The 18,895-nt window shown below is 46.0% G+C and overlaps 1 protein-coding gene across 1 annotated transcript in view; it reads left to right on the top strand.

Annotated features, from left to right (window-relative positions):
* Positions 1 to 18,895, top strand: part of LOC122224086 — a 191,117-nt gene that overhangs the window by 70,276 nt on the left and 101,946 nt on the right. The gene's annotated exons all lie outside the window — the stretch shown is intronic.

The raw sequence follows: 18,895 nt of genomic DNA, 5'->3' as shown, positions 1-18,895 counted from the left end.
TCCAGTAGTGACAGGGAGCATGACATTGACCTTTTGCTGCAGCTCACTTACCAGCTCACTTGTACAGAACGGGGATGGTAATGGTATCTTCCTGGGGCATCTGGGGCGCCCAGGCCATTAAGCGTCCAACTCTTGGGTTCAGATCAGGCCATAATCTCACCGTTCGTGAGTTCAAGCCCTGCATCAGGCTCCACCCTGAAAGCACAGAGCCTGCTTGGGATTCTCTCTCTCTCTTTCTCTCCCTTCTCCTGCCCTGCTCATGCTCTCTCCTTCAAAATAAGTAAACTGAAAAAAAAAATAATGCTATTTTCCTCTTTGACTGTTGACAGACTTTCCCCAGGTCAATGTATTGAGAGCTGAATCGAGGCTGTCAGAAGCCACGGCACATGAACTTCCTTTTACTTCTCTGTAGACCTCGTCACAAGAATTGTAGGTTAGGCTTCCTGACAGTCATGTCAGAGCTCTTGACCGCCGTGCTCGCTCTTGCACCACCTGGCACAACACCAGACACAAATAAGACGGAGAACAGATGCACGTCGACTGACTTTCATAGCACACAACTGTTCATTCCCTACTGTATTTCCCTACTGTATTGTCAGTTAAGCTCCCAGTAAATAGTAGTCATAATTGCTGACTGATTTAAATATAGCAGCATCTGGTGTTCCTCAGACTTACGATCTTTTGAACAATGGGTAGTGCAAAGAACAATATAAGAAGAGAAGAAAATGTTCAGTGTCTTAGTGTGGGTTCCCCAGAAGCAGACCCCGCGACAGTTCATGTATAAGCCGAGACAGGACTTGTCTGCCTTTATCCATGAGGTGCCTTCCCTGCTTAGAAAGAGGAGGTAAGCACCACCTCATTTTGGATTGCCTTCCATCCCGTATCGTGCCGTAGTTGCGATAGGTACGTAAGAGTAAACAAAGAGATGATGCTGTTACCCACAAATATTTTCCTTAGAGAAAGTATGCATGTTCTTGGGAGGTTAACACTACAATCCACCTGGAGAGTGTACAACTCATAGGACGGAGACCTAAATATAAAACTTACCGCATAGGAAAAATCCTAGAAACAATCATTGCTGACACGTATGAATGCTCCCGGTGGCAGGCACCCTGTGTGAGCAGTTTACAGGTGTTATCACACTTGGTCTTCTTTCCATGAGGAGGCTCGGGGTCAGAGACTTTTGTATCCCTTCAGTGGTGAAGCCAGATTCTGAAGCAGATCCGTCTGAGCTCTTGCTCCGCACACTGACCCACAGGTCCGTGCCGCCTTCTTTATTTCCCTCCCATAGCACTACTGGCTACATGTCCTCCTGTCCTGTCCATGCCCTTTGGTGAGCAACCAGCCCACCGAGGACAGAGCACTTGACCCCCGCGCTCACCCTTGCACCACCTGGCACAACACCAGGCACAAATAAGACGGACAACAGATGCACGTCGGCTGACTTTCATAGCACACGACTGTTCGTCCCCTACTGTGTTTCTGGCCAAAGGAAGGAAAGTCACAGTCACTTTTACTGCCTATTAAGTGTTTAATTCTCCTGCAGAGCTGACTTGGTCACAGGCAGGCTATATTTCTGTATTGCGTGTTTCATCGATGTGAGCTGGGGTTACACTTTAAAGTAGAAGTCCCTTCTAATCACAGGAAATACACTTTTAGTTCTAAATCAATGACTAGTTCAACATGTGAAATTTGCTTTCTGGTTTCAAGTATATCTCATTGGCCTAGACAGCTTGATATTTAAGACGATCCAGATTCCCTTTGTTTCCACTCTGTTCCACACCTATTAAACAGATGCTTTGGCAGATGTTTGGAACATACATACACATCTATCTACACACGTGTGTGTGCAGTACGGATTCACGTTGTCCACACGACCTGCCACTCATGCTTGATCGGGCGTGGCGTTTATGTTATTTTCTATCCCTTGGCAGTGAAACTTACAGGAGGAAGTGACGCAGCAATGGGGTTGTTAATGCCACCCAGGCCCCAGAGCGTTGCCTCCAGCACGTGCTAGTGGAAACTCAAGTTTAAGAGTAAATGTTCTTTGAGCGACTTGTGTGCAACTGTGATTATTCAGGAACAAACACAAGTTCATGGAAGAGAGGAAATGGAGGAGGAAGGAGGAGGCCGAAGAGGAAGGAGAAGGAGAAGGAGAGGAAGAAAGGGGGAGCCAGTGACAGGCACTTTACTTGCAATAAGGAGCCAGAGAACCAGAGCCATGCGAGCACGTTGAAGTTTGTTTCCCCCTCATTTTCTTTGAAAGCTCTTTGACTAGATTTGGTGATGAAGGGTCGCTATGTAGGTACTAAAGTCAATGAGTTTTTAAAATGAAAACTCACATTGAAAAGAGACAGAGGAAGGGAATTATAAAGAATTAGCTTTCAGTTTAGCAGCAGAGGAAATGGGATCTGTTTATAGAAGTAGACGTTGAAAGCACAGGGCTTACTATTAATATCTACAAGCATTACCTAACAGATTAGCTATTTTTGTTTCCAACAGCGGCTCCTAAATTTGTCCATAGATTAAATGTTTTCCTCGGAGGGCATGATGTAAGTCCAAAAACATCACAGTGGTTGATGGGATGTTTAACAAATGCACTTGGACGCCGGCCCTCAGTTACCAGACACTAGTAACTCAATTGGCCGTTTCTCATTTAGAGATTCACTCTTCCCCAGGTTCAGCCCACCTCCACCTAGAAATCTTAATCACGGACAGTGGCAGAAGCATTTGCTGTTCTTGCTGGTGGCGCTGGAGAGTGACAGCGCTGTGGCGGGTAAGCGGCCTTGAGCAGAGACACTCTGGCGCCTGGCCGCCTAGAGCATGGGACACCACCGCTGGTAGCTGTGGGCTGACACGAGTCGCTCGGCTGTGATGCCCCGCCATCAGAGTAGAGTTTGATCATTTTTTATGGCAGAGTTTTATCTTTTTCTTCCAGACACTTTCTTCCCCCAAGTAGCCAGCAGCAGAAGAGACCAGGGAGGAAGGGGACAGGCAGCAGGGACTGAGAAGTCCTGTGAAGGGTGAAGGGGAGGGTGAGGCAGGCTGACAGAACAGCAAGGTGGTTCGCTAAGAAATCCCAGCCTTCCCTTCCCCTGTCTCCTGTTTTCATCGACCACCCCCCCGCTTCTCCCGCTGAGCACCATTTGGTCACAGGCCTCAAGCAGCATTTTACAGGACAGCTGACCCACAGCAGTCACGCAACGTGGTGGTGTTCAGGCAGGGGCAAACTCAGTGTAGGGGTTTAAGAGGATCCAACCTACTTTGGGCGCAGTGGAGAGAATGCATTTGGCAGGAGCTCAGGTCTGTAACATAAGAGCATAGTCATCTCATAGCCGCCCGTGTGCAAGACACTTACTAAGGCTCTGGAAGCCCGGTAACTTAAGTCCCCTTTGAAAGGGAATCATAATACAGAGGATAATGTGCCTACATCTTAATTTGGTCTCCATGATGCTTCCTTGATTTCTAAAAGAGCTACTCCCCAGGCTCCGTGGGAGAGAAGCTCTGGGGTGTGTCCTGTAGATGCTCAGACCCTGGCAGCGGGCAGGGTCTCCATGCTGTGAGCTGCAATCCTGTCCTACAGGCCTGAACCAGATGCACCTCTCAGTGTCTACCAAGATTTGCACCACACGTGTCCAAGTCCCATCCAGATGACCAGGCACTGGAGACACTGAGGTCATTTTGGATGTGCTTCTATAGTTTGCCTTGGGTTTTCTCTCTATCTCTGGGTCTCGATCGGTGCAATGTGCCCATCTGCCTTGTTCAGCACTCTGATCCCAGGGTCTGCACAGTATCTGGCATAGAATATATGCTTAATGAACACTTGTTGAGTGGATAAATCCATGACTGCCTGAATTGGAAATAGCCTACCTAATACTGAAAGATAGATATCTGTGACAGGCAGGTAATGCATCTCCCTAAAGATGTAGGAGAGAGAAATTTCCATTTTCCTCTACCCATCTCAGGTTCATTGGTGGAGGCCCTGCCACGTAGGCTGATAGAGGACAGATTAACAAGAGAAAACCAAACCAGTTTGTCAATGCGGGCATTGTGCACATACTTGAGCTAACCTAGTGATAACTCAAAAGGATGGTTAGAACTTGGGCTTATAGAGCATCTTCACAAAAGAACAATAAATCTATAGATAAGTGACAAGGTGAAGGAAAGGAATTTTGAGTTTCTAGGGCAACACATTACAGGAAGGCAAATGTATCGGGAACTAATGAGAACTAAAGGCTGGTTAGTGAGTTTGTTAAATAGATTCCTCCAGTGCTGTCTCTGGGCCAGTGAGGATCTAGAGTCATCTCTGCCAATTGGTTTTTGTCCTTCCTGGTAGAGAAGGGAGAGGGAGACACCTTACAAATTTATGTCCCCCTTTTGGGCAAATGGTGGAAGGCAGAGAGCTTTTCTTCTATTTGCTTCTTCTCAATTATCTTCAGCTCGAATAGAGTAAACTTTATGGCATGGTGACATATTCTTGGGTGGTATATTCTGCTCCCTTCAATACCTACATCCTAATATAACCAGATCTATGACTATGTCAGGTTATGTGGCAAAGGATAACTATGCTTGTGGTTGGAATTAAGGTTGCTGGTCAGCTGACCTTGGGATGGGAAGGGTATCCTAGGTTGTACTGGGGGGGCCAGTGTAATCACAGGGGTCTTTCTGAGTGAGCCAGGGAGGCAGAAGCATCAGAGGCAGGGAGAGATTTGAAAATCCTGCACTGTTGGCTTGGAAGCTGGAGGAAGGGGCCACGAGCTAAGGAATGCAGACCGACTGTAGAAGCTGGGAAAGACCAGGGTACGGACTCTGTCCTGAAGCCTTCAGAATTTACCTCAGGGAGCCCCAGTCTGGGTTGCTCACCTCTGGAACTGTAAGAATATTCTGTTGTTTAAAACCACTGCCTCTGTTCCAATAGCGATAAGAAAGCTATCAGGCATTCTTGTGTGCAGATCTCACCTCTTGAAAAGTTGTGTATTTAAAACATCTTTCTTGGTAACTTCCATATTCTTTCTTATTATTCCTTTTGTTCTACTTAGGGCACTGTTATTTTCCCCTTGTAATTAATTCATACTATTCAAAAACTTACTTATAAAATCTCCGGAGGAAATTATTTCATTTTAATATAAAACTCTGGCAGTTTGAAACCTTCTATGCTTAATTAAATTAAATACCTTTTGACTCTCAGACCACGATTGTAGCTACTGCATGTTTCCACATACGCCCAAAGCGTGGGGTGGCTGATAGGGTATCTGAGCCCATGAAGGAAGATTTGACCAAATCGAATTATGCAGTCAGTTTGGCTTTGGTAATGCAGTTTAACCAAATGGAATTCCAAATAGCTTGGTATTGGTACTAGAAGACATTTTATTTCAGATGAAAAAGATCATCCTTAGAAGTTAGAACCGTGAGCCTTTCGTTACCTCCCAGAGAATAAACTCCTTACTCAACCAACATTCACTGGTCGATAATTACTGGTGCTCTTTTTTTTTTTTTTTTTAATGTTTATTTATATTTGAGACACAGAGAGAGACAGAGTGTGAGTGGGGGAGGGGCAGAGAGAGAGGGAGACACAGAATCTGAAGCAGGCTCCAGACTCTGAGCTGTCATCACAGAGCCCTACGTAGGGCTCAAACTCACGAACCGCAAGATCATGACTTAAGCCAAAGTTGGACGCTTAAGTGACTGAGACACTCAGGCGCCCCAAGAATTACTGGTGCTCTTAAGAAGGGCTTCACAGTGCATCCATTACAAAGTGCTTGCCCTGCAGATGATGAAAATGAGGCCCAGAGTGGGGAGTTGATGTGCATGAGGTTGAACGGGCAGCTGGTGGCAAAGTGAGTCTTAGATCTCAAGCCAAGGAGCCAATAGGTTGCTGTCCTTTGCTCCATACCATGTGTTACTGCCCTATATTTAGACACTTAATCCACTCCAGAAACACGGACATCAAGACAATTTCTTTTGTTCACCCAGGGAAGCAGTATTGTTGAAATGTCACCTCGTAGAATCAAGGCATAAGTTCATCACTCTTACCCACCTACATTTCTTTGCTCTCACGTATGTTCATGTTCACAGCAAACACTTAGAGAAATGCAGCCTTCCAATATTCAAGGGCTTCATGAAAAATCTCATTTCCTATAGAGATATTATATAAAGTTCACCAAGCTGATGTAGAAAGCAATAATGTATTGAGAAAAATACCAAGAAATGGAAAAATAGTAGTGCAGACCAGATTCCATGAACTGAAGCAGAGGAGAAAAGCTTTTTACTTTTGTAGCTTTTCTCCTAATCATGACTTGTGCTAACACCATGTAAGGGATAATCTGGAAACACATTGAGCTGCTCCAGCGTCAGTATCGGTGTCCCTGTCCCCCAGCCCCTCTTCATTTTGAAATCCCACCCAAATATTCTGCAAGCACGGGACCAGGAGCAGCTTCAGTCTCTCTTAGCAAAGAAAGCACCTCCGTTCTTGACTGAGTTTTCTGTCTTCTCTGTCTGACTCTGCACCCGCATTGAAATAGGATGGTATAAATCAAATCTTCTAGGCTGTCTCTCAGACAGACTTGGGAGACAGCTCTCTGAGTAATGAACTGAGGGGAGTTTAGTAGAACAAATCAACATACAAATGCACATTCGGAGGTGATTTATGTGTGTCTGCATGACAGTCCCACAACATTTCACAACATTAAAATGGAGGAAGAAAAATAGAGGAAGTGGTAAGAAAAGTCAAACCTTGCAGGTTCAGCCATTAACCCCCACGTTCACTTCAAACAGGTTGGACATCATTGTCCCAGTCTCCCGAACAGATTTCTGTGCTCATTACCTGACTGATGGGTTTGAAATCGTTTTTAAATGCACCAAACCTGATCCATATGGTGCTTTGGGAACAGAGCGCAGTAGCTAGGGAAATGCTGGTTGCTGTTAACGAGCATACCCACAGACACGTTGAGTGGCTCTGAAGTGATACAGTCTATTCTTCCTCAGAGAACACACAGAAATGGGTGTTCCTGGCTGGTCCTGGTCGTGGCTCTCCTCCAGGTGGTGATTCAGAGACCAGGGTCCTTACCTCTGTGGCTCCACTCACTTAAAGTTCATCCAGCGGCCATGCTCATGTACGTGAGGGTGGTTATGGGGAATACTGAGCATTGAGGATTGTGCCTTAAGAGCTTTATTTTCAAAATAAAGGGCATGATGAAAGGGGTGTGCATCACTTCTGATCATAGGTAATTGGCTGTAAATTTGTCCCCCGACCACAAAAAAAAGCCTGAAAAATGTGGTCTGGCCATTTTTCCAGGAAGAAGAGAAAATGCATGAGTAGATCATGGGTCTCTGCCACTAGAAATACTGGCCCAGCTGGTCTATGAAGCATCCTGTGACTTCCCCCCAAACCCTTTGGCTTGGCCATGTATCACAACTGATGGCAAACTTGAGTGGTTGTTAACAACTAAAAGAATAATCCTATTCCAAACTCTCATTTTCAATAAAAATAAAGTACAGGAAGGCAAAATAAGTCTTTGAGGATCATACAGTTTAGCTAGTAACAAAACCAAGACATTTTTTTTTTTAATTTTAAAAATTCATAGCTTAATGTTCCTTCTACCACAAGTCATAATTCAGTATTTTATTTTTTACCATAAATTCTCTCTTGGACTCATTAAAAGGAGAAATTCTGAATCACTAGGACTTTGAGGGAAAATGATAGAAATTTAAAGAATTGCTCTATTAAAAATATATTGATGAGGAGCACCTGGGTAGCTCAGTTAAGCGTCTGACTTCAGCACAGGTTATGATCTCATGGTTCATGAGTTCAAACCCCGCATCTGGCTCTGTGCTGACAGCTCAGAGCCTGGAGCCTGCTTCGGATTCTGTGTCTCCCTCTCTCTCTGCCCTCCCCTGTTCGTGCTCTGCTTCTCTCTCTCAAAAATAAACAAACATTAAGAAAATTAAAAAACTGTATATATTGATGAAAATAAGTGGCCTAATAATGAATAACTATTTTTCGCACATCCTTTCCTTCGGAAAGAGACTACTGTTGAGTGCAGACCGTCGTGTTCTTAGTTCCTCACTTTTTTCAGTACTTCACCAAATTTGGGGCAAAATCATTTGTGAATATTAGAAAGAGGAAGATAAACATGCAGATGATACAGTCCTGGTTCTGAACAAGGAGTGACTTCAAGAAGTAAATGACGTTAGCGACCACTTCCTGTCAGCAGGAATTGTTCAATGTCAGTTGTACTAAAACAGCATTGTCATTTTGGGGGCACTTTTTAGTGTAGAAACAAAAAACGTTAAACTCTGTTCACCAGGTTGAGTCATTTGTTGGGCTTAGTTGGACTTTATAGATAATATCCTCCTAGATTACTAAGAACTGGCACCATTCATTCATTGAGCCAAAAAATATTTATTGAGACCCAATTAAGTGTCAGAGGATATGCTAAACACAGCATTTATGCCTAAAAGACTTGTGATCTTCTACAGAAGTGTCAATTTGCTGTTTATTAGTTTCCTTGCTTGTGTTCGAGGCAGAGGATTGATCATTCCTCTCTTCAAATGGATTCAGGGCTAATAGTCACACCCATGTGGTAGGGGCCACAATGACGAGGTGCTGTGGACTGGACGTTTGTGTCTCCCAAATCCATATGTTGAAGCCTCAGCCCCTGTGAGATGGTGCTTGGCGGTGGGGCCTGAGAAGTTACTAGGCTTAGATGAGGTCGTGAGGGTGGGGCCCCCCATGGCGGGATTAGTGCCCTTACAAGGGGAGGAGACCTCGGAGCTCTCTGGCACTTTGCCGCGTGAGGACACAGCGTGAGTGCTCTCCCCAGGAACTGAGTCAGCGGCACCTTGATCTTGGACTTCAAGCCTCCAAAACTGAGAAACTCCCAGTTTTAAGCACCCCCAGCCTGTGGTATTCTGCTGTAACAGCCTCGGCTGAGACATGAGCCTTTTGTGGAATTATAGTGGATGTTTGACAGAACAAAGGGCCTCTCTTGGGAGACGTTGAGGTCATGTCTGGCTACCGGAGGACTTGGGCCCTACTTGATAAAATGCAAGGCTCTCCATTGACACGGAGGCAAAACCAGGCCATGTTAGTGTTTATAATGGAATGCAAATATGACCAAAACCATATTCCTTTTTTTTTTTTTTTTTTTTTTTGTAATATAGTTGGATTTCATGAAAAGTGAGCTGTGAAACAGAGGCCTATAGTTGCCTCTTGGTAAATGAAGGGATGTCAGAAGTTGTGCCAACTGGGTATGAAAGTCAGGGCGAGCTTGAGAACCTGTGTGGCAGGTTTTCCCCCATTTTTCCCTCCTCGCTTCTCTAGAAAAATACCTAGGGAAGGAGGAGCGGGCGTCTGCAAAGCCAGCGTGGTTTTCATTCATTTGCACGTAGTGTTTCTGAAGAACTTCAGCTCTGTCAGGCACAGCCGCGGGCCCCTAGGGGGACAGTGGCGGGGAAAGTGGACTCCTGCCTCTTGTGTGACCTGTCGTCTGGGGCTTCCTGACGCCTAGAGTGCGCCATTTTATCCTGATAGAACGTTCCAGCTACGGAAGTGTGTTCTTACTCTTGACTACTGTGTGGTGGGAGGAAATCAAGAAGGTGCCCAGAAGTTCTGGATCACTGAGTTGCAGTGCACCTTGAAGCAGTGAGTGAGTCTCATGTTATGCTTTGACCCTCCACTCACCGGTATGTTTAAAGGTTTTCTTTCAAATGTTTTCTGCCGAGTACAAAAACAAGATACCACGTTGATTGCTGTATGTTACGTACAATGTGCAGATAAAATCGTGTGGCCAGGGCCGTGTATGCATATATTTTCTTCCCTGTAACCAGGAGCTGAGCAATAAAAACCGAGAAAGTGTGCAAATATCAACCCCTGATCATTGTGCTGTTACTAGGAGAATGGCCTGCCTATCTATGTGCCTTACAGAAATAGACAATTTAGTGGAAATTTGGGGGAGAAGGGATAGTGACTAAATTAAGTATATAGGCAGTTTGCAAATCATACCTATGAAAAACGAGGGAGAAATATTTTAAAGTATCTTTTTTTCTCTCATCCTACTTGAGTCTAAATGGGAGCATTTGACTATAACTTAAACAACAAAATTATGTCTGGACGGTTCATTTTAATAATTAGTAGTTCTTAAATAGTGGCCGTTTTGGATAAAATTATTACCCCAGGGTTCAGCTTCTTCTTCAGGTTAGCCAAGTATTTTTGAGTCTGGAAAGATGACTGGGGGTTACATCAAAACAAAGTTTTGTATGAATTATCTCATGCTTCCTCATTTCGGGCCAGGCCAAACATACTGTCAAAAAGACTGTGCTGTGCCTGCCTTTCACCCGCACTGAGACATGAAGAACACTAGGGTCAGTTTCAGTGTAAGAATCTTATGCAGTGTTTTCCTTCTTTCTTTTCCAGCAAAGGACTGTGTTAAGGACTGTGTTATAGTGGTTTGAAATCAGGGTGGAATTTGAGATCTGGTTTTCTCTCCTGGCTGAGCTGGATCAGCTGTCCTTTGCTTATTTAAAAGGAAACATCGACTTTCCAATTTACTCTCTAAAATCGGTTGCTGTGGCTCCCTGCTGGCCTGGAAAGGCACCATCTGTTTGAATAGTGCCAGTGGTGAGGAGGGGAGAGGCTGCGGGATGGCACTGGGTAGTCACAGTGCCGCTTGGAGGAGAAACGCCTCGTAAGTCCACGAAAGTGGGTCCCACGGGGCCACGCCAGGATCAGTCCAGTCGGCACGGACTCGCACGCCCCGGGGAGGGGTGTTTAGAGTTTGTGTGGACAGGCAAACTGATATGGAAGAGTAATGTGGGGAGGGGGGGGCAAACATGTAGGAGGAAAGCAGCAACAGTGAGAGGACCAGGCAGAGGTCAGGCCAACCCCCCAAAAGTGTTTTGTGGACATTTGCTTGTTAGTTTTGGTGGTTTTTGATCATTACTGGAGAATGTGAAGTTCTTGCCACGGTTACTAAGAGCACACTATACTGAATCCTTGCTCTCTGGGCATTCGATAGCAGGATTTCCTTTTTCTGCTAGTGAAACAAAGATTCCATGTCTCGGCTTGGAAAACACTGCAAACCACTCACTCACTCACTCACTCACCCGGCAGTTTCTGGTGGAGGGATGTTCCTGGAATGGGTGTTGCATAGCACACACACACACACACACACACACACACACACACATCCACCCAAATACATATACATGCCACGCATACACACACACATACACACAAATACACAACCAAACACACACACCATCACACCAACATTCATGAACACGCCCCAATACACACACGCCTGCACACACAAACACATACCCACAAATGTATACACACAAAAACATGTATCACTCACCCATAACAATAAACAGCCAAATACACATGCAAACCTATACCTACACACCTAAACACAAACACAATGTACAAATACCTATATACACATATACCTACACATATGTGCACATGCGAAGTACACACACACACGTTAAATATACATATGCACACATATACACAACACACAATATCCACACACACACACACACACAAACACGTGCATACACACACCAACACTCATATGCACAAGCCATACATACAAAACACACAATTACGCTCACAACAAACACGTACATACCCACACATACCCACACGCACATGTGCACACACACATTTGGGAGATGGCCAGCCTCCCCAGGCCCCTGTGACCCCTTCCCTGGGCATCCCCGCCACCTCTTCGTGCTCCTGAGCAGTGGTCTGACCCGCAGGGTGCCAGCATATGCACACCTTCTGGAGTCCGTCTCGTCCCAAAAGCATTTTAACTTACAGACTCTGCTCTGAGACCACTGCTCGTATTTTCACGTGACCCTTCCAATGCCCTGGGTTACGAGATGAGCTGGGAACAGGCAGATGGGGGGCTGTAAAGGTACAGACAAGGCTGCTGTTGGTTTCTTTAGCACCGTATCAAATACCCTGTTGTAGCAACAGCCTTTTTCTGTTTTCCCTCCCGCCTCCCTGGAAGATGACTCAGTCCACACCCCAAGAAACCACGACACAATCACAACATTCAAAACAGCTTGCGTGTGACGGCTCAGCGCCCCGCTCTGATGCGGCCTCGCTCCGCTGAATGCAAGCTAACGGATTCCTAAAAATACACCCTGACATGAGTCATCCTCTTCCAAGGGCTGGAGGATGTTTTCCCCAGAAAGGGTAAGGCCCCGAGCGGGCCCGCGCTTCTGGGGTGAGTCATGTGAGGAGCCTGCCAGCCGTGTGCTATGTGACATCTTCCACGGTCCCCGGCGCTGGGCTGAGGCCGCTGCACTGGGCTGTTGAAATGCGAGCCTCTCGGCAGCCATGTCAGCTGTTCCTCCCACGCCGGTTCCCAAAACCACATGGTCCTGAGCCAGAGGAGAGGTGCTTCGGGGAGTCTGGGTCCCTCAAGATCCGCTGTCTCCCAAACAAGGGGGAACAGGAAACGCCCAAATCAGAAATAAGTGCCGCAGCTTTGCGCTGTAAGCGGGAAGCCTGTCCTTGGTAGAGCTGTCCCGTTTCTAGACACTTTGCCGGCAGAGAGAGTAAGTGACAGGTTCGCCCGGGGCCCCGGGGGCACTGATGGATGGAGTGGAGCAGGTGCCGGGGGGCCGCTCGTACTGCTTCTCCTGTTACGGACCCCGCGGCTGGCAGACCCCACACGGAGCTAGGGGGCAGGTGCTCACCGGGCAGAAGTCCCCGCCATCTCCAGCAGGGGTTACACGTTCCTACAGAGTCTAGGGTCTCAGGCACGTGAGCGTGCGCTCAGGGGAGGAGGACTTTTCTAGCACTCCTGACGCTTGACAGCTTGAAAGACCATAAAGATCAGTTTACCCACAAGGGTAACACAGTAGCTTCAGATCCTTCTTCGGAATAGATGGGGTATAATTATAAACAAACAAACAAAACACACAAGCAAATGCTCACCCTGATCGTTATCTTGCACGATCAGTGGTGAACTCTTTCTTTGGAGATGTACTCTGTGAAGAGTGACACGGGCTGACTGACCCTCAGTGGAAGGGTTTGGCCTCTCGGTTTTCGGCAAGCAGGTCTCTATAATCCTAGTTTTCTGATTTAGATTAGCCAATATTTGGTTTCCAAATGAGAGTTCACGACTATGCCACGATCGAAAAAAAAAAATCAAATTTCAATCAGACTTGAGAGCCACGTGTACAATTTAGCAATCAGACTAGCATCTCGTAGGCTAAGAAGGGGTTGGAAGGTTATGTAGGGCCTGCTTAAGAATCTGTAGTTTTGAGACTTTTTGATTACAAGCATGTCCTTCGCTAGGTAATCGCAAGATTTAGTGGTCAAGATGATTTTTAAATGGCAACCAGATGATTTCTCATTGAGTTGGAATTCACATAACAGAAAAATCACCATTTCGATCTTCTAAAAATGTGTAATACAGTCACATTTAGTGCATTCATAATGTTGTGTGCCCACCGCCTCCAGCTACTGTAGGAACGTCTTCACCACCTCAGGACGAACCCCCAAACAAGAGGGTCACTCCCCAGTTCCCCTTGCCCCCAGGCCCCGGCAGCAACTAACTTCTTTGTCTCTATGGGTTTGCCTATTGTGCATACTTCATATAAATGGGATGAAAATGTGTCTTTTTGTGCCTTGGCACCTTTCACTTAGCATAATGTTTTTGAGACTCACCCCAAGTGTAGCACGAATCAGATGTTTATTCCTTTCCGTGGCCGAGTAATATTCCATTGTACGACTGTACCACATTCTGTTTATCTACTCATCGAGGGACGTTTGGACTGCTTCTGCCTTTGGGTGACTATGAATGATGCTGCCATAAGTAGGCAGATACGTTTATGTGTGAACACCCGTTTTCACTTCTTCTGGGTGTTCACCTAGCACTAGAATGGCTGGATCAGAGGTAATTACGTTTAGCTTTTTGAGGAGCCGCCACCCTGTCTTCCACGGCACCGTATCGTTTTACGTTCCCACCCAAGACGTGAGCATCTTAAATTCTCCACACTTTCACCAATACTTAGTACTGTTTTTAAAATAGATTATAGAGATCCTAGAGAGGATGAGGTGGCATCTCACTGGGGTGAGAGGTGACATGTTATCAAAATATGATTTGAATTAGCACTGAAACGATTATATATTTCACAAGGGAAGGCAGACAGAACCATTATCTTTTTTCCCTTTTGTCTCATAAGACTAGTTAGGCCTATTTAACACAATGGATAGACTCTTGGCCGTCCTCGAGGGTAGGTGGCATTGCGTGCGTGCAGGAAGAATCTCCGGCCGTGTGTGTTGTTGGGTTAAATTCACCATCTCCCACTACCCCTTCGATGGAGGGTTTCTTGGAAGGAGTAGTTGTGTATACTCCTACCCTTCACATCCCCGTCACCTTCCTGTTTCTCATCTAATCCCGATCTCCTACTTTTTCTATGCCAAAGAGCCATTTCTTGATGAGATCTCCCGTACTATCTTGGTTTCTGTCTTAGCGCTTTGGCTGCTGTAACACAATACCATAGACGGGGGGGTTTATATAGAGCACAGCTTTATTTCTCACGGCTCTGGAGGCTGGAGGACCAGGGTCAAGGCACCAGCAGATTCAGTGTCTGGTGAGAACCCGCATCCTGGTTCATAGATGGAATCTTCTCACTGTGTCCTTATGTGAGGGAAGGTGTGAGGGGCGCTGTGTGGGGTCCCTTATAGGGACCCTAATCCTTCAGGGGGCCCCACCCTCACGACCTCATCACCTTCCAAAGGCCCCACCTCCTCACACTGTCACCCTCATGGGACTTGGCACATGAATTCGGGGGTGGCGGTGGGGGAGGGACACGATCGTGCAGTCCCCAGCAGATTCCAAATCTGTCCTCCCACTGAGTCGTTCTGCTGCGGGTCCTTCCACTGGGGACGGTGCTGTGGACCGTGCCCTTCTTCTTAGATTCCGGCTTAGAATTCTGGCACTCTCCAGATTCCGGCTGGTTTCTCCTGATTCTTACGTGGCCACTTATCAACTATCTCTGTTACCGATTTCTGTTCTTTCCCCATCTCTACCTTCAAGATGGTTGTTTCCTCTTAATCCATACTTCCCTTAAACTGTCTTGCACACTTCCCTTGCTGATTGCTTTGGTGATGTGTGTATGTGATTGAGAATTTATCTTTCTCCCAATATTGAGAACCCAGTGTCATCCTCTACTCCTCTGTTTCTGTCCCCCAAGTCCTAGGAAGTGGGGGGGGGGGCAGTCCAGTGATGGGAGCAGGAAGAGCAAACACCTATCGAAAGAGGATGTTTTAGGAAGTGAAATTTACATTTTATGACTCCCAGTGTTAGCAGCGTGAACACTTCGGTGCAGTGTCCTGAAGCATCTGTAGACATTACAGGAGTCTGTTTTATAAGAGACTTTGTTCATTTAGGAAATGATGCGTTACTAGAGATTTATTTGCCACTTCTGTCTGAGTGACAGAGAAAGGTCGAATCCACCTCCCTAGATGCTCAGTTCCAGGCACGTTCTGCAAAATGGGCTGTCCCCTCAAACTCCCCCAACCGACTCCGTTTCCCTCATACGAGACAAAAGGGAGTGGGTTAGAAGATCTCCAAGATAAGATTTAAAAAGTGCTTTGGACAGTTTCCCACATGCAAACCAAAGACAGGGAGTCCTATTAAGTTAAGCAGAAAGAATGTGTTAGAAACCTGTCTGCTGGTTTACAGAAATGACAGGAAATTTGGAGAATGAATTTGGGGAAAATGGGGAGAACCAGAGGAAGTCAGGTTTGGGGGGCACACAGAAAAGGACTCCCAGAGCTGATCCATCCCAGCACGGCACCAGACACCCTCCCCCCTCCGCTGGGCCTTGTCCTCCAGTCACCTCGGGAGCGAGCCTCTCTGGTCCCCAGGCCTTGTGTCACTTCGTTAAAATTAAAAAAACAAAACAAAATCCTAGTTTTAAGCACACGAGCTTGGCACACGTGGACCCTACCCTCATGTCCTAGTGTAACTCGGGGAAGTGGGGGGCAGGAAATGCAGCCCAGGCTTATAATCAGAATGGGTTGTGGGGCCTTGAGGCTAGAAAGACTTGCCAAGGAAGAGACCCCCTAAATGTTAATGGTTTTTGTAGCGCTGGGAGGGAGATAAATATTCTCCATGTTATAAGTCCCATCTGTTGGTAAGAGCTATTCCTACTTTACTGCTGAACTTGGTGTTGAAGATGTGCTGCTGGGCTCCAGGCAGCATTGTTAAATGGAGAGAAGGCAGTTGTGAGGTCAGGAAAGTAAGAAGTGGGAAAGCAGGAAGAGAAGGAAAGTAACGAGAGGAAAAAGAATTCTCCAAAAAAACACTGTTACCTGGGGGCGCCTGGGTGGCTCAGTCAGTTAAACGTCCAACTTCCACTCAGGGCATGATCTCGCGGTTTGTGGGTTCGAGCCCCGCGTTGGGCTCTGTGCTGACAGCTCAGAGCCTGGATCCTGCTTCGGATTCTGTGTCTCCCCCTCTCTCTCCCCTGCTTGTGCTCTGTCTCTCTCCCTCTCAAAAATAAATAAACATTAAAAAAAACACTGTCACCTCTTATTTGGGGCTGAGCCACATTTTGTGGAGACTATAACTTACACTAGTTCTAGAACCTTTAAAAAAAAAAGCAAAATTAGGAATACAAAAAAAAAAAAATGGTTCACAAGTAAGTATGTGTTTAGGATAAGGAGAGAGATCCTCACAAGTTCCTGCAGCTTTGGAGATGCAGTACCCTTGCTGAGCTCGCCCTCAGCAATCACCAGACTCGTGATGAGAAGGCCTTTCCCTTCACCAACAATACTCTGTGGCCCCCAGCGTGGAGGTGCGTGAAGCTCCCTGAGCTGCTCTGGAAATCTGCCTCGACTGCTCTCTACCCCCATCGGGGGGATGGGACCCAGTCCATGTTCATCCATATGTGCATTCAAAATACTGTGGTCGAGGATGAGTCATATGTTAGCACTGCCCTGGGGACTGGGGACCCAAAAGCGAACTAGGACAGTTAATTACCACTGTCCCTGTGATAATGAACACATCGGTAGAGAGAAACAGACTTTTCAGAAAAAGTTCCATGGAACAGAAAAGTTCCATGGGCTTTTCCAGAATAGGGTGTTCTGGTGTATGTAAGCCATACGAAGCTTCAAACTCATAAATACGATTTGTACGTAACATTGATCCTATTGTGTAAATAAATTGAGAATTGCAAATTAGTGGACAAAATATGTGACAGTCTCCCTGTGCAGTACGTAGACAGGGAGGGAGAGTAGAGGGGTGGCCCACACGGGTGAGGGTGACGGGCAGTAGTGTGACCCGGTATCAAAGGTCACGGCCCAGCCACAGAAGGAATGATGATCTAGGGGACAGCTGGGAATCCTTGGTATCCCAGAATCCCAGATAAGCTGAAACTTCCCGAAGCACCCTGTGAACGTCTATAAAATCAACTCTACTTTCCAGCAACTCAACAAAGAAAACTCTTCTGTCGATATGAGAGTTAGCATAAATGTCTGGGGAAACAATGCTCAGAAAAAGACATCTGTATTTCCCCTAACAAGCAAAGCTTTACAATGGCAACCAGATAGTAGGCCTACAAAGGATGTTATATGTCACACAGTTATACACACATACACAAATTTGCATACACATACGCACATGCACTAACCCTGAATACACATCCCAAATGAGTTTTGCGCGTAGACTATGAAGCTAGGACCTTCGCAGTCATTTCATTTCTGCCAAGATCATGTCAGCCCTTCTCAAATGTCCTTGAAGCCAAAATGTAGCTCTAGGAACTGTTTCTGAAATGGCCCACTGAAAAAGATGTCGTCTGCCTTATTGCCAACAATGGGAGCCATTTATGCCAGGCTGGGAAGGGGCAGAATCCTGAGAGCATTTAAGGAAATATAGCTTGTGTTTGTATTTTTAGACTGTGGCAAATTGTAAGCGTCTTAACGATTTTTCCATTCTTTGGATGTTAATTTCTACTAGACACGTCAGGACCTGGCTCCATTTTACTGGAGGCTGTCATCTGGCCCCTACTGAAATATGTGTCGTATTTCAGCCTTAGACTACCCTAAAGCTGGAAATGCACAGTGTGCCCCTCACTCAACACCACCGCTTGCTGGGGCTGTCCTGTAAGTTGGTATAGCTTGAGTTATACCGTAAACAGAAAGGGAACACAATTCAAGTATTTGTGGACACAGTTGGGGACACATGGAGCTTCTGAACCTTGCAAGGCAACCTTCTTAGAGCATACCACTAAGAAATACGATATTCCTTATTGACCTCAGGGGTCCTAGGATGAGAAGAAAGGGGAACCCTTCTGTTCAGTGGCCAGCTACACAAACAATGTGAAGAGGCAGAGGCCCGCTGCCTTTCTATGTTGCAGCCACCGCCACGCCTGTGTGCGGACTGTCAGCGGGCCGCAAAACACAGCCCAGTCCAGTCCGTAAAGATCAGAGGAATTAAAAGCAGTGTTCTCAGTTCATCTAAAAAGTCAACCTGTCACAAAACATACTGCTCTGTGTATATATACTAAGCAGTGCCTCATCGCTGGTTTGGTTAGACAATGAGCTGTTTCACTTCTGGGAATCTTCGAGAGGAAGGAATTTTCCCACTAGGATGCTAAAACTTTTTGAAAAGTTAACTTTTATTTTCCTAGTAGCCTTTAAAAAACATGTATTAAAATTCCTCCTGTCTTCTGTCTTAATTACATACTTTTTGCTCAGATTATTTCATGATCTCTGCCCTACCAGTATCAGTGTGAAATCAATAGACTAAGAAATCATAAAAATTCAAAACCAAGCTCAGTGAAGCTTTTGGTTTTATTAAGGCCTTTCAAATAGAATACTGAATGATAAAAGCCAAATCATGTTTATTCCAGCAAAGTCCAACAT

Source organism: Panthera leo, chromosome B4, assembly GCF_018350215.1.
Source record: "Panthera leo isolate Ple1 chromosome B4, P.leo_Ple1_pat1.1, whole genome shotgun sequence".
NCBI classification, from domain to species: domain Eukaryota; kingdom Metazoa; phylum Chordata; class Mammalia; order Carnivora; family Felidae; genus Panthera; species Panthera leo.
This window is presented reverse-complemented; position numbering and strand designations above follow the sequence as displayed.